The 14052-nt window shown below is 36.3% G+C and overlaps 1 protein-coding gene across 1 annotated transcript in view; it reads left to right on the top strand.

The window, feature by feature from the left end:
- The window catches only part of CSMD1 (CUB and Sushi multiple domains 1), a 2093507-nt gene that overhangs the window by 1506038 nt on the left and 573417 nt on the right, over window positions 1–14052 (top strand). The gene's annotated exons all lie outside the window — the stretch shown is intronic.

The following is a 14052-nucleotide window of genomic DNA, read 5'->3' as shown; positions in this document are numbered from 1 at the left end:
TTGTTTCCCCTGAACAGGGCTTACCTAGAAGCTTCACTTAGCAACTTCCACTTATAGATCATTGGCAGGAATGTTTGCACCTGGATATCCCCCGTTGAAAGAGATAACGGGAAATGTGGAATTCTTAGCAGTTGCCACTTCAAAGAACATTGAGGCTTGGGTAAGAAGCGACAGAGAATAGATGTTAGGTACACAGCTAGTATTTTCTGCCACAAAAATACCATGAGCTTTATAGGGAAAGAAAATAAGTTTTAGAAAAGTTAAGTGACCTACGAAGGTGATACAGTTGGCATGGGATCATTTTGGCTTGGAAGCCAGGTCTTACTTGTTCCAAAACACATCCTTTCAACCACTATGCTACATGGTCTCCCATAATGTCTAGTGGATTCCTCATTACTGAGATGCTGGTGGGATTATAAAACAAAAACTGGAGAATAAGGTGTCAAAATCCTGGTGCAGTAGAGCAGTGATGCTTGAGGAGTGCTTGGGTCTTAGAGCTCATAAAAGAGAACAGGATGCAAGAGGCATCGAAGGTGTAAATCTCATCGGGATTTGCCAAGATAAGGATAAATATATATACATATAACTTACTTCTAGGGCACAAATCCTTCGCCTTCTAGGCTCTTTCTTATTTCCTATTGGATGAGGATTGCCTCGGCCTGGATGTGCTCAAAACATGCTATACTGACAAGTGAGGCCTGTTTGCTTTCCTTGGGGGAAGAAAGAAGCTTATGGGTACAAATTGATTTGGCTTGCATCAGAGCAAGAGAAACAAAACACTGATAGGGAAGCCACATGGAAGGATACTACTCCAAGGGTGACAGAATGCTCTAGAATGAACACAAGGCACTCTGAGGTCCTTACCATCCTCAACAATTTAATCTGAGTGTTTTACATATAATATTTAGGTCCAGAGAGCAAATTCTACAGAATCACCATTCTGTAGTAATTAATTTGCTGTGTCTAAATTGAGTAGAAACTTTAATCACTTAACATTTAAAATAGACTTAATATTGGAGTGTTCTTTATTTCTCTTGATTCTTTCAAACGGGATTTGGAGAGTCCATTTACACAAAAGTTAAATTTTAAACACTCTCCCTAAAGGAAAGAATATGCCTCTTCCTATTTGTTTTTGTTATGATAACTTTATATTTCAAGACAATTTGTATTTTATAGGGAATTTAGGAGGTGAATACTATTTATTCTTATGATTGATAGATCAATGTCAGAAATATCATATGCTTACTGCCACTATCTAGTTTTTCAATTTTTTAATTTTTAAAGACACTTTAAATTACATAAATGTTGCATCAGAAATATAGGGCATTCCCATATAGCCCACCTTCCCTCCCTCCCCTGCTTTCTGCCATTAACAATATCTTTCATTAGTGTGGTACATTTGTTACAATGGATGAACATATGTTGAAGCATTGCTACTAACCATGGTCTCTACCTGACATTATGGTTTACTCTTTGCACTGCACAGTTTTATAGGTTTTGGCAAAATGTATAATGACCTGTATCTGTCATTGCACTATCATGCAGGGCAATTCGAATGTCCCAAAAATGCCCTATGTTACACATAATTTTCCCTCTTCCTCCCCTCAGAACTTCTGGTGGCCACTGCCTTTTTATCAGTGATACAAGTTCTTCCATTGGTAGCAAAATAAGACTACTTTAGTCCATAGTTGCATTCCTTCCTTAAGTTTGTTCATTCCTCAATCTTGAGGATTTGGAAATGGTGATGCCCACTTTGTTTCTGATTGAGAGGGTCTTAGATTCCAAGGGGCAGATGAATGGAACTGTCTTGCTTGCAGTTGTGGATACTCTGTTTTTTAGGATGGGCAGTGTCCATCATCATCCTTCTGTTATTCTGGGTGAGGCCAATGAACAGGAGAGTGGGTGTTGCAACTCTGCCGAGATTCAGGGCTCAACCAACATATGAACAGACAACAGATTTAGGTCTCTGGGACATATATTTAATAGGTATAGTGTTATTAATAGGTTCAAATAAAGGAGCAGAAGAGCCATGTGTAGGGAAATTATAAATGAGTCTAATCTCTGTTACATTGGTGAGCATATATTCCAAAATAAGGCTCACTGACATGGTGCCGAATTCCTGAGATTGTCTTCCCTGCCTATCATGTCTAGACGTCTATAAAGTCCTCAGGAGCTCCACTGGTTGAGGCACTGTTTACTGTGGCCGTCAGTGAGATCCTGCTGAGACGTTCATAAGTGTAATCTCTGAAATGACTTCCCAACTCACTTTGAAATCTCTTAGCCATAAAAACCTCATTTGTGTTTAATATTTCCCCCTTTTGGTCAAGGTCTTTTTCCAAATGCATCAGTAATCAGTACCAGGAAAGCTCATCCCTGGTAGTCATGTCCACATCGGGGGGATGGTAGTGAATTTATATACTGAGTTTGACTTGAGAGAGGCCACATTTGAGCAATGAGAAGGTGGCTCTTAGCAGTATATAATATAATACTAGGCTTAGTTTCACCTTCACAAGAACAACGTTCATAAATTCAACTATCAATATCATGGGCCTGAGGTAATGGTCTGTCCTTCTTTGCTAAGTACTGCCCATATACTTGGGGGAGACTTCCCTCTCTCTTAGAGAATGCAGCAAGACTTCCCAGGATGGAAATTCAATATTTTTTCAGTTATTGTGTGTGACTCCCATCTATTAATATAAGTAAATACCAACTTGCTGCTTCTAGTTTCTAGGGTAAGATTATAGGGATTATTGATTTTTTTTTTTTTTTCTTAAAGGAGGTACTGGAAAATGAACCCAGGACCTCATACATGGGAAGCAGGTGCTCAAACCACTGGGCTATACATGCTGTCCTTCAGTATCATTTTTTTTTTTAATATGGCTTTGAAAACCACAATATTTTATTTACAACAAATAGATTAAAGTACAGCAGCATTTATAGATGTTTATGATAAATAAAAATGTAATTAATATACTGGCATCATTTTGGAGTAGGCCTTTAGGTTCATTGATATCTACAAAAATTCATGAAAGTAAAATCAATTTTGTCCATTATCATTTGTATCTAAACATGAATTTGAGTAACAAAATGTAAATTGATCATTTATTTGGGATCTGGGCCCATATGTTCCCAAGTTAAGTTCTCACTTCCATACAGTTTGCCCACAAACACACCCCAAACATTCCAGCCTCTGAATAAGGGGATTTATTTAGCACCTCCAATAAGTGATTTATAGCATTATGTGCTAAATAAAGATTGACATAGCTGGACGCTAGTTTGGATTTTATCTATTTAAAACACACTAAGTGACTATGTCTCCTTGGATGTCTTTTAACTGAATTGACATCTCAGCTTTTTCATGGTTTTTTGAAGCGCTGTATAGCCCGTTTACTTGTTTGATTTGGGGCAAATTATTTAAGCTGTTACATTTTCTCTCATCTATTGAGAAGGGCTGATTTGACCAGTATTAAAAATTTGTTGCATTCACAATGTATGAGAAATGCCTGGTAAGTGCTAGGTGCCCAATAAGTTATATTATGGAAAACCAAATTAATGACACTTTCTAATGGAGGTTCTGGTAACCCAGGGCACTATTGATTTAATTCATGTGTTAAATTAGTGGTTAGCATCTAAGTATCATATTAGAAATTCCTGTAGTGAATTGTTCCCATTTATTTCCCCTAAATGTATTTTAAAACATAAGCATTACAATGAACGAGTCATAGGAAACTGAGTAAATTGAGCAGCATTTGATTCCATTGATTGCTGTCATGATGGGACTGATACAATGTCATGAAAGAGGCTTTAAAGATACAATGGCACCCTAGTGACAAGTTTATTCCTCTGCTGCCTGAACTGCCAAGAAAGGCAATAGCTTCCACCAGTATTTTCAGAGTAAAATCAATAGCATTATACTGAGTTTCCTATCAAGGAGGATAGTTCTCCATGCCCTGCTGTCACTTATAATATAGCTCAGCTTGTAAATTTTTGTGAACTCAGTGCCTGGGATATTACTATGATTACCTTGAAATTAAATCCACCATAGAATCTTGATCCATATCCTACTCCTCAGAGGGCTTTTGATATATTACCCTTCTCACTGAACATGCTAATTCCCTTTTAACCTGGTCTACTGCTTTGAAAGTTCCTGCAGTGCTCTTAAGGACTCTCAGACACAGCCATGCTGTCTTATCTAAGGAAGGTCAAATGCAGAATGAATTCTGACAGGCAGTGTCTCCAGTAGACTAGGAAACTGCTACATACGGGACTTACAGCTTGATGTATACTACTTGTAATTTTCATGTGCAGTATGTGGCAAAGTAGGGCTGAAAATGAGTTATTCACTCGGGTTAGCTGATTAGATAGAATTCTATTTGGCCTGGGATCATGGACAAATGTTCCAAAATGGAAGCAGAAAATGAAGGTCGAATTCAGGACTTGGACATTATTTTCACTACAGTACCTAGTAGGTATACAGCTGAGTATTTTATAGGCACTTTTTATATATTATGTGACACCAATTTTCCTGCTTCTTTTATTTAACTTATCAAAATTTGGTTTATAAACTTGGTAATAAAATTAAAAGAAATTTTTAAAAATCACTTTTGGATTAGGAGGTTTCACTTTAGAAATTAAGCATTTTGTATTGTGTGCATTTTAGATTGCTTTTCTAATCCCAGCACACCACAAGTGTGTGACTTGAACTAAGTGGCTTATTACCTCTGGGACTTAGGTTTGTAGCTATATACGTATGATGTTTATCTATAATCACATTGATCTCTGTCATCTCTAAAGTTCTATCTCAAGCAGTCCCTAAATGAGAGGGAAAAAACATAATATAATACAAAAATTTCAGTAAAACAAAAATAATTACAAGGATAGGTTACTAGTAATTAGGGTTGATTTTATTCCCCCCGCCCCGACATGGCTCCCTCGTCTGTTTGCTCCTTGTTTTTGCTCATTGTTTTTGCTTGTTTGTGCTCATTGTCTGCTATTTTTGTTGTTTTTGTTTTTGCTCATTGTCTACTTGGTGTTTGTTTTTTCCTTTAGGAGGCACTGGGAACTGAATCTGGGACCTCCCATGTTTGAGGCGGAAACTCAACTGCTTAAACCACATACACACTCTGCTTGATTGTTTTTGCTCATTGCCTGCTTTTTATTTTTGCTCATTGTCTGCTCATTGTTGTTTTTTTTCCTCGATGTCTACTCATTTTTTTTTTTTTTTGTGCTAGATGTCTGCTCATTGTCTGCTCATTGTTTGACTTCTTTAAGAGGTACCAAGAACTGAACTCAGGACCTCCCAAATGGGATGTGGGGGGCTTGATTGCTTGAACCACATCAGCTCCTATATTTTATTTTAATTTTTTGCTAAATCTCTCTTGAAGTTTTTTCAGGGGCTCTTACATTGCCAGGTTGATGATGTCCTTTGCCCTTTTTCCTTTTTTTCATATAATAAACTTTATTTTTAAAAAGTTTTAGACTACCGAAAAGTAACTTTTGTTACAATTGATGAGCAAATATTGAAGCATTAATATAACCAAGGTATATAGCTTATATTATGGTTTACACTGTACCGCACAATTTTATAGGTTCTGACAAAATGTACAATGGTCTGTGTCCATCATTGTAATATGCAGAACAATTCCAATGCCCTAAAAATGCCCTGTGTTCTACCTATTCTTTCCTCCTCCTCCCCTCAGAACCTCTTATAGCCACTATCTTTATATCAATGTTACAACTTCTTCTATTCTACAATAATAATAAGTATATTTTGGTCCATTGTTGCATTCTCCCCTGATGTTTGTTCATTCCTCAATCTTGAGGGTTTTGGCATGGCCATGCTTGCTCTCTTCAGATTGAGAGGGGGATTAGATTTTATGGGGCAGATGGAAGGAGCTGTTTTACTTGCAGTAGTAGATTTTTTAATATTTTGGAATGGGTGTTATCCATCATCATCCTTTCATTAGTTGTCCTGGGTGAGGGCAATGAACTGGAGTGTAGGTGTTGGCTGCAACTCTGCTGAGATTCAGAACTCAACCAGCATATGAACAGACAAAGATTTAACACTCTGGGACATATATTTAACAGGTATAGTGCTAATTATAGGTTCAAATAAATGGGACAGAAGAGCCATATGTAGGGAAATTATAAATGAGTCTAACTCTGATACATTTGGGAAATAGATTGTCATATATTCTAAGGTAAGGCCACTGACAGGGTGCTGGTTTCATGGTATGTGCCCTGTCTATAGTGTATTGATGTCTCTAGAGCCCTCAGGAGCACCCCTGTTTGAAACTTTGTTTACTAGGGCAGTTAGTGAGATATGCCTGAGACATGTATAAGCATAATCTCTGAAATGACCTCTTGACTCACTTTGAAATCTCTTAGCTATAAAAGCTCTTTTGTATTTTATGTTTCCACCTTGCAGTCAAGGTCTTTTTTCAAATGCATTGCTGGTTGGTGCTGGTAGTAATACCTCAGTGCCAGGGAGGCTCATCCCTGGGAGTCATGTCCCACATGAGGGGAAGGTAGTACATTTATTTGTTGAGTTTGACTTAAAGAGAGGCCACATTTGAGCAACAAGGAGATTTTCAAGAAGTAACTCTTAGTCAATAGATACTATTAGGCTAAATTTTAATTTTACAAGAATAAGGTTTATAAGTACAAGCATTAGTATAAAGGCTTGACATATTGGTCTGTTTTCTTTTATTAAGTACTGCCTATGTAGTCTAGAGATTCTTTACACTGTGTTTGGGAACATAGCAGGACTCCTGAGAGTAAGAGTTTAATATTTTATTGGTTATTGTGTCTCCAGCCACTGAAACTATACCCTATGACAAGATGAACATGTCCATATTCCATAGAGGCATGCCCTGGGTGCATTCTTCCCCACATATTTCCACACCACCGACACCTTGCACCAGTGATCCTTCCCTGCCATAGATGCTGAAATAACACTCCCAAAATTGTATTCTCAATCTTAACCTCCTCAGAGTTCACCTGTTCCTTCCTCTACCTCCATGGACAGCCCAACACACACCCAACCCCACTCACACTCACTCTTCGACACCTTTAAATACTATTTAGTAGATATTTTAGATCTTCTTTAGATCTATACTAAGTAGGAAAATTATGGGCACAGTTATATTGGATTAAGAAGTTAGTTATGGGAACAGATATAGCTCAGTTGTTGAGTGTTGGCTTCCCATGTATGCGGCCCTGGCTTTAATTCCCAGCCCAGGTACCTCAGAAAAAAGAAAAAAAAGAAAAAGAAAAGAAAAGCAAAAGTTAATGAGTATCCCAGCTCTTCTTTGATGAAAATCAAGAGAGCAATTTTCCATGTGCTTTGGAAAGAATTTATAGAGGTGATTGTAGCATCAGTGTAGAGACAGAGAACTGAATTCAATTGGCAGCACATTATTAAAATCAAATATAGTTTTATTCAAAAGACTGTAGCAAAAATGGAATGATATCATGCACTTCAAGGGCCTAAGAGAGGTAAACAATGTGATGCAAATATGGAGTGTTTGTTACAATAAACTTCCTTTGTGTCCTAGGAGAGTTTTCTGGAGAGATGTTGGATCTACTGTGCCATCTCTGTAGACTGAGGATTATTATGTATGATTATGCTTTGTTAGTTAAATGTGGCATTATCAAACATGCGGTACTCCTGAATGTAAAATGAAAAAAAAAAAGTTTAGATGCCTGAAACTTCTTTCACTCTTTAATGCACATAATTTTTTAAAAGGCATTTTGTAAGTTAAGTAAAAATAAAGCACTACTGAGTTAATTTTTAAATATTTGAAAGCATTAATGCTCATTATTTAGTTGAGACAATGAATATTTACCATTCAAGAACTAACTGGCATATCTTGTGTTCAGTGAAATAGTGATTAAAATAAAGATAACGCTTACCTCCATCTACTCAGTTGCATATACCACATGACTCAGATTGTTATACAGCACAGACATGTAAGGAACCCTGCATATTTTAAATTTCCAGTTCTCTTTTTTGTTTGCTATTTTATGTGAAGTGCTCTTTTTTTCCCTACCACTGTCAAAGCTGTGATTAATAATCTTTGAAGGCTATGGGCATGACTTTAAAGGATGTGATAGAATATCTTTAGAACATTAAACTAGATTCCAGTTTCTCAACCTCTTTTCTTCAATTTTTGTTAAACTAAAATGGAAAAAATTTCGGATGTAAAACAGAGTTTTCTTTATCATTTCCATGTTTTCTTCTTCACTGAACTTTTACAGGCCTATAGATTTTAATTTTCAATGAATCAGAAGGATATTATAATAACTTACAAAATTTCTTGTGGTACTAACAATATATTACAGATATAAAAAGTAGTTTTCTTAAGGTAAGATGTTCAAATAATTTTGGCAATATTTTACTATCAAAGGTTAAAAAGAGAAATGGATATAAGAAAATTATTTTTTGTTGAGCACCTACTATGTGTTTTATATGCTATATTACCTCATTTCATCTTTGTAAAAACACTGAAACATTTTGCAGGCGTGGAACTTAAAATTTGGAATGCTTTTAGTTATTCTTCTACCTCAGCCTAACTTCAATATATAAATAATAGAGTAGAATTGCAGCAAATTCCAAAAAAATGCATCATTGAAGCATTGGACTCAGCATTGGCAGCCTGAAAACACTTAGTAACTATCTGTTGAATTTTTGGACAAGCCATTTAGATTAACTAGTCCAATGATTTCTGTTTATAAGTCCCACAATTAAATCAGAATAAATGCCAAACCAACTTTATCATTCCATTAATCAAAATTACATTTAATGGAAGTCACAAATTTGAAAGTGTCCTTAGGAACGGTGTTTAGTACCGACAGAAGGTAGCCAGGTTCTGACATCAAGAAACATCCTGGAATGGGCAAGACCACTGATATTGGTTGCTGGGGGAATAAAAATTTTAAGACTACATTTCAGCCTTATCCTCTATGTTTCATAATCTTCCGTCATATGACATTATCTGACACTCATCTCCACCTGTTACATTGAGGAATGGCATGATTGCCCCCTTGTCTGTGTTGCTTAAATAAAATGTGATGGAAACGTTCTCATAATGGGTGGTAGTGGTGTTGGGACAAAATTGTGAATATCAGTAACACCACTGAATTGAATAATTGGAGATGGATATAATGGGAAAATTTAGGCTGTGTATATGTTACCAGGATTTACAAAACAAACTAGTAAACAGTATAACAAAGAGAAAACCCTAATAGAACCTATGGATTTTATTTACTATTTTAACTATAATAATATCATTTCATAATTTGTAATAAAGGTAACACACTAATGCAAATGTTAATGATAGGGAAAACTGTCATTGTGATGGGGGCTATGGGAACTTTGTACTATCAGCACCTACCTCCAGATCCCCCCCAAAAGACATCACTTTTCAAGGATGTGTGCTGAGCAGTTTACTCTCCCTGTTACTTCTCTGTTCACACTCAGAAAACTGTCCCAGAAAGTTTAAGCAGCTTAAGTATCAAAAGCAAAAGAGGACCCAAGGATTCTGATGTGTAATTGTTTCCCATATGCTAAAACAAGGGTCAATCTTGTAAAATGTAGATTATTTTGGAGTATTAATTCTATCAGTTATTTAGAGTTTTATGAAAATTAGTTGGACAGCTTTCGAAAATATCTTGTTGAGGTGAGCCACTGAGGAAATGATAAAATTTGGGATAAGAAGAAAGGGGGATATAATATATTTATTTCCTAGACTCCACAGGTGCCAAGAACTTTATATATTATCACATTTGGATCTTGGAACAACCCATGAGGTTAGTAGAACACAGTGAAGTAAGTGTCCCCATTTTAAAGATAAATACCTAGATAATTTACATAAATTGCTCAAAGCTGCATGGCAAACGTGAGTTTGAATAATGTGTGTGCCTGGGTAATCATGAAAAGCTGTAGGTTCAGTGGGGCACTTTTGCGGGGCACTTCATATCATCTGAAGGCCACGTGTGGGGTGTAGAAGCAGTGCAGAGGTGGGGTCGGAGTGTCCTTGGACCTGAACGCACTAGAAAATCGTCCATCACGACGTCTGTAGTAAAACACTACTGTCAGCTCTGTATTTTAGCAGGTGTCAAATTTGGGTATTTTTAGCAGGTGTCAAATTTGGGTATTTTGCCCCCTTCTCCTTTGGAGTTAGTTCACTTTTGCCTCTAGACAGAAGTGAAAAGCTTCCTCAACTTTTCCCAAAGTTAGCCCTTTCCCGTTGACTCCCAGAGCCCTTTGCTATATCTTTATCATAGCACCACAAAATGCTGTGCCTAGTTGTTAACCTGTCCTTAGACTATGAGTTCTCTGTATCCCTTCTTTTCTGTATCCCCAGCAATAAGCAAAACACTCAGAACTCAGGGGACCCTAAATTTTCATTCAGTCAGATTTTCAAAGTGTTTTCCAAGTTATTAAGACTTGTAAAATAAATATTGCTAGACTACAATCTCAAGAACTTGAGTTAACAGGTTGATGCAAAACTCAAATTATGATAGTGCACAGGATGAAAACAATACCTGTTTTTATACTTGTCTGCTGTATTTGTTACTTTAAACATTAGGTAAAAAAATCCCTCAAAATTTTTCTTACCCTTTTCTCTGTACTTCATGATGTCCAATAAAAATCTTGCTTTATGAAAATTAAAGTTTTCAAAATAGTATATATAACAATATATATAAGACAATATAAACAATATGATGTTAAAATTTTGTCAGGACTATTTTTCACATTGTTGAACACTTTGAATGATTTGTCTTTGTGATCATAGAACAATTCAAAGAATAGAGAATTGAATAAAAAATGTGATGCAACTTAAACATGGCAAATATCAAAAGGGAGAAAAATTACTGTAACTGAATGAATGTTGAGTTAACTGCATTTTTTAATACTTTAAGATATGTGGTGAATATGGGCTTAATGAAGTTTGCTCCACCACTATTCACATCACCAAATAAAACATCAAACTATTTCCTGATGTTATATTACCTATTATATGTCTTAAACTAAGAAATTTTATATAAAGCAGCATTTTTTCTTTGTTATTGGACCATTTTTATTCTTTCTCTAGAGTGGTAATGCAACAAGTGACAATTTACTTAACTGCTCTGAGGTTCATTAAGAAAATTTCTGGTTGAAGTGGATAATCTTTAGCATTCCTTCTGATGATAAAGATAATTCATTAATTCATTATGTCCATTAAAATTCCTTATGTACAAGAAATTTTACTAAGCACTGGTGAGAAACAAGTATGGTGTGTAATACATTCACTTTAAAGGTAGCTGTGGTCTAGTTGGTGAAATAAGATGCACAAGCAAATAAGTTATGTACTGCAAGGTGTAAGCAAAATTGCAATATGGGAAGGTAATGTAGGTAATTTAAATTGAAGGAGGATGAGTTTCTTTCTTGGTCAAAGAATGTTTCATATAGTTGATGGTGCAGAATTAATGTTAAGATTTGGGTGTGTGAAGATGGTAGCTTTGACATTCGAGGAGAAGGAGACACATGAGCAAAGAAACAGAAGCACATGTGTACAATAGAGAAACAAGTCATCACATTTAAATAAAAACTGTGCACAGGTAAAGGAATGCTGGTCACTAAGACTGGAAAAGCAGGTTGGAATCAAATCTCTGAAGAAACCAGTGGCAGCGGGAAAAGAGTGAAGGTGATGAAGTAAGTGTAGTGGGTGTACAATGATACACCTGCTTTAACAAGTGGTAGGATGAACTAGATGGCAAGTGTTTGAAAATGGGAAGACTTATTAGGAGATCGTGGCAGTAAAGGTTTGGGGCAATCAAAGACCCAATGCACAGGGTTATGGAGAAGATAAGTAGAAGAGCAGATGGAAGGGGTAGTCCAGTGTCAGATTTCACTTCGGCAAGTTATTTTCGATGAGCACAGAGGGAAGAAGTTAATGACGCCAGGTGGGGTTAGGGGGGTGGACTTCAGGTTGGGAAAGGTTGAATTTGAGGTGCTGGGGATCTCCTGGTGGTGATTTTTCACTGAGTCTTAGAGATAATAGCATGTTGACTCATGTGAGAGACTGGAATTGGTGAATAGTAAAAGTGGTTGTGGGAACAAAATCAAGGTAGAAGATAGACAATGGGGAGATTTATAGCAAGGCAGAATACCGAAGGAAGAAAAAGAGATTAAAGATTTTTTTTAAATGACCCAGTGAAGTCAGAGGACGAGGAAACAGTTAAGGAATGAACAAATAGTAAAAAGTATTGTACAGTGGGGAGCGGATGTGGCTCAAACAGTTGAGTACCTGCCTCCCACACGGGAGGTCCCAGGTTTGTTTCCCAGTGCCTCCTAAAGAAAAAACCAAACAAAACAGACATTGAGAAAACAAAAACAAGCAAGCAAAAAAGACAACCAGCAGACAATGAGCAAAAGTAACGAGCAAACAGATGAGGGAGCCATCGGGGGGGGGGGGGGTAAGTATTATATATTGCTTCCAAATATACACACTCTAGAAATGGTGAAATCTGACAATAGGATTAAAAAATGTGTTATGACATGGTCAATATAAAGGACATATTTTGTTGAATAAAATGCAGTGACAGTAGCTTGATAGTTTAAGTCTTTATACATATTTTCTTTCTGTCCTTTGAAGATACATTCTTCAAAGTTGAAGATTTCTTATTAAGGGTCACGATTATTGTTACTCTTGAAATCTTCTGCAGTTTATGTTGACATCAAAATTGGTTCTTCTATATTTTGGAGAGGTGCAGTTGCAACCTAACACTAGATGAGATGCTTTTTCTTTGACTCTCCTCTTAACAATTTCTCTGCATACCACTATTTTGAAATAGTCAAATAATTACAATTCAAATGAAATTATTTTAATCTCTTCTGGTTTCATAATAATGATTATCAAAAAGTCACTTCTTTATGTTAGTAAAGATTCTTGGAAATCTATTTTAGTCTAAGCATAAAATGTACAAATGTACAGTTGTTATTCCCAAAGATATACATATATATACAGGGAGAAAGAAATTATAAAAGAAGATTACCTCTCAGCAAAGTTTGATCAGTTTTTAGTTTATAATGGTAAACTACTGGAGAAACAACCATAAAGATAATAAAACAGTTTTTTAAAATGCTGTTTTGCCTGCGAGAATGGTGGGAGAAGAGAATATAATGGTGAGAGGAGTACAATAAGGTAGGAAAGAGTGAATTTCATTGGAAAAAATGATGAAAACTGCTCCATTCAGCCAACTTGCTATTCTTACTCATATCAGAACATAACGTGATCTTGCAGAGTATAAATTACTTTATTATATAAAATTAATTAATGAATGATTTGTGAGCCAACATTTTGCTTTGTTCCGTTTCTCTAGTAATTCTGCTATGGTGATAGCTGTGATGGCACGTTCTATCATTCCTTTACGGTTTTTCTGTAGTCTCCACCAATGTGTTGGTTGTCTTTTCATCGCAGGTGAGGCAATGAGCTTCCTGAAACTGTGCTGTTTAACACGGCAAACTGGCGGGAGTTTGCCCTGGATATCGGTTTCAGCCTTTGCGTTGATGTGTGCATTTGCTCCTCTGAGATCTGAAAGCTTCGTATCTTACCTGAATCAGCACATAAGATCCAAGATAGTCAATGGATATGCACAGTCCTTAAAAACTGTTCCCATATAGACTCTTCCATTTCTGCAGATGATTTTTAGTGATTAACACAAGCAGGAGAGGAGTGCTATAATTACCTGACAGAAACCAAACATTTTCAATGTGAAGAATGGAGATATCAAGGGTTTCACGGTTTTCAAAATTGCATGGATTTTACAACTCTCAGAGATGACTTTTCCAAAAGAATGAATACTGATAATGAATACACTGACAGCCTCTTTCTGATATTGAGTAATTGAACAACAGGGATCATGATCTTCCTTAAATGTAATACTCTGCCTGCTTATTGGAGCACTCTTCTTGCATTCCAAAATTAAGGCTAGGGCCAGTTCTTTAACCCATTATTGCATGTCCCTTTTTCTGACAATATTCACTTAGCTCTCAGTTTATGA

The sequence above is a fragment of the Dasypus novemcinctus genome, chromosome 25 (assembly GCF_030445035.2).
Source record: "Dasypus novemcinctus isolate mDasNov1 chromosome 25, mDasNov1.1.hap2, whole genome shotgun sequence".
Lineage (NCBI taxonomy): Eukaryota > Metazoa > Chordata > Mammalia > Cingulata > Dasypodidae > Dasypus > Dasypus novemcinctus.
The sequence above is the reverse complement of the archived record's forward strand: the minus strand, read 5'-3'. Positions and strand labels throughout refer to the sequence as shown.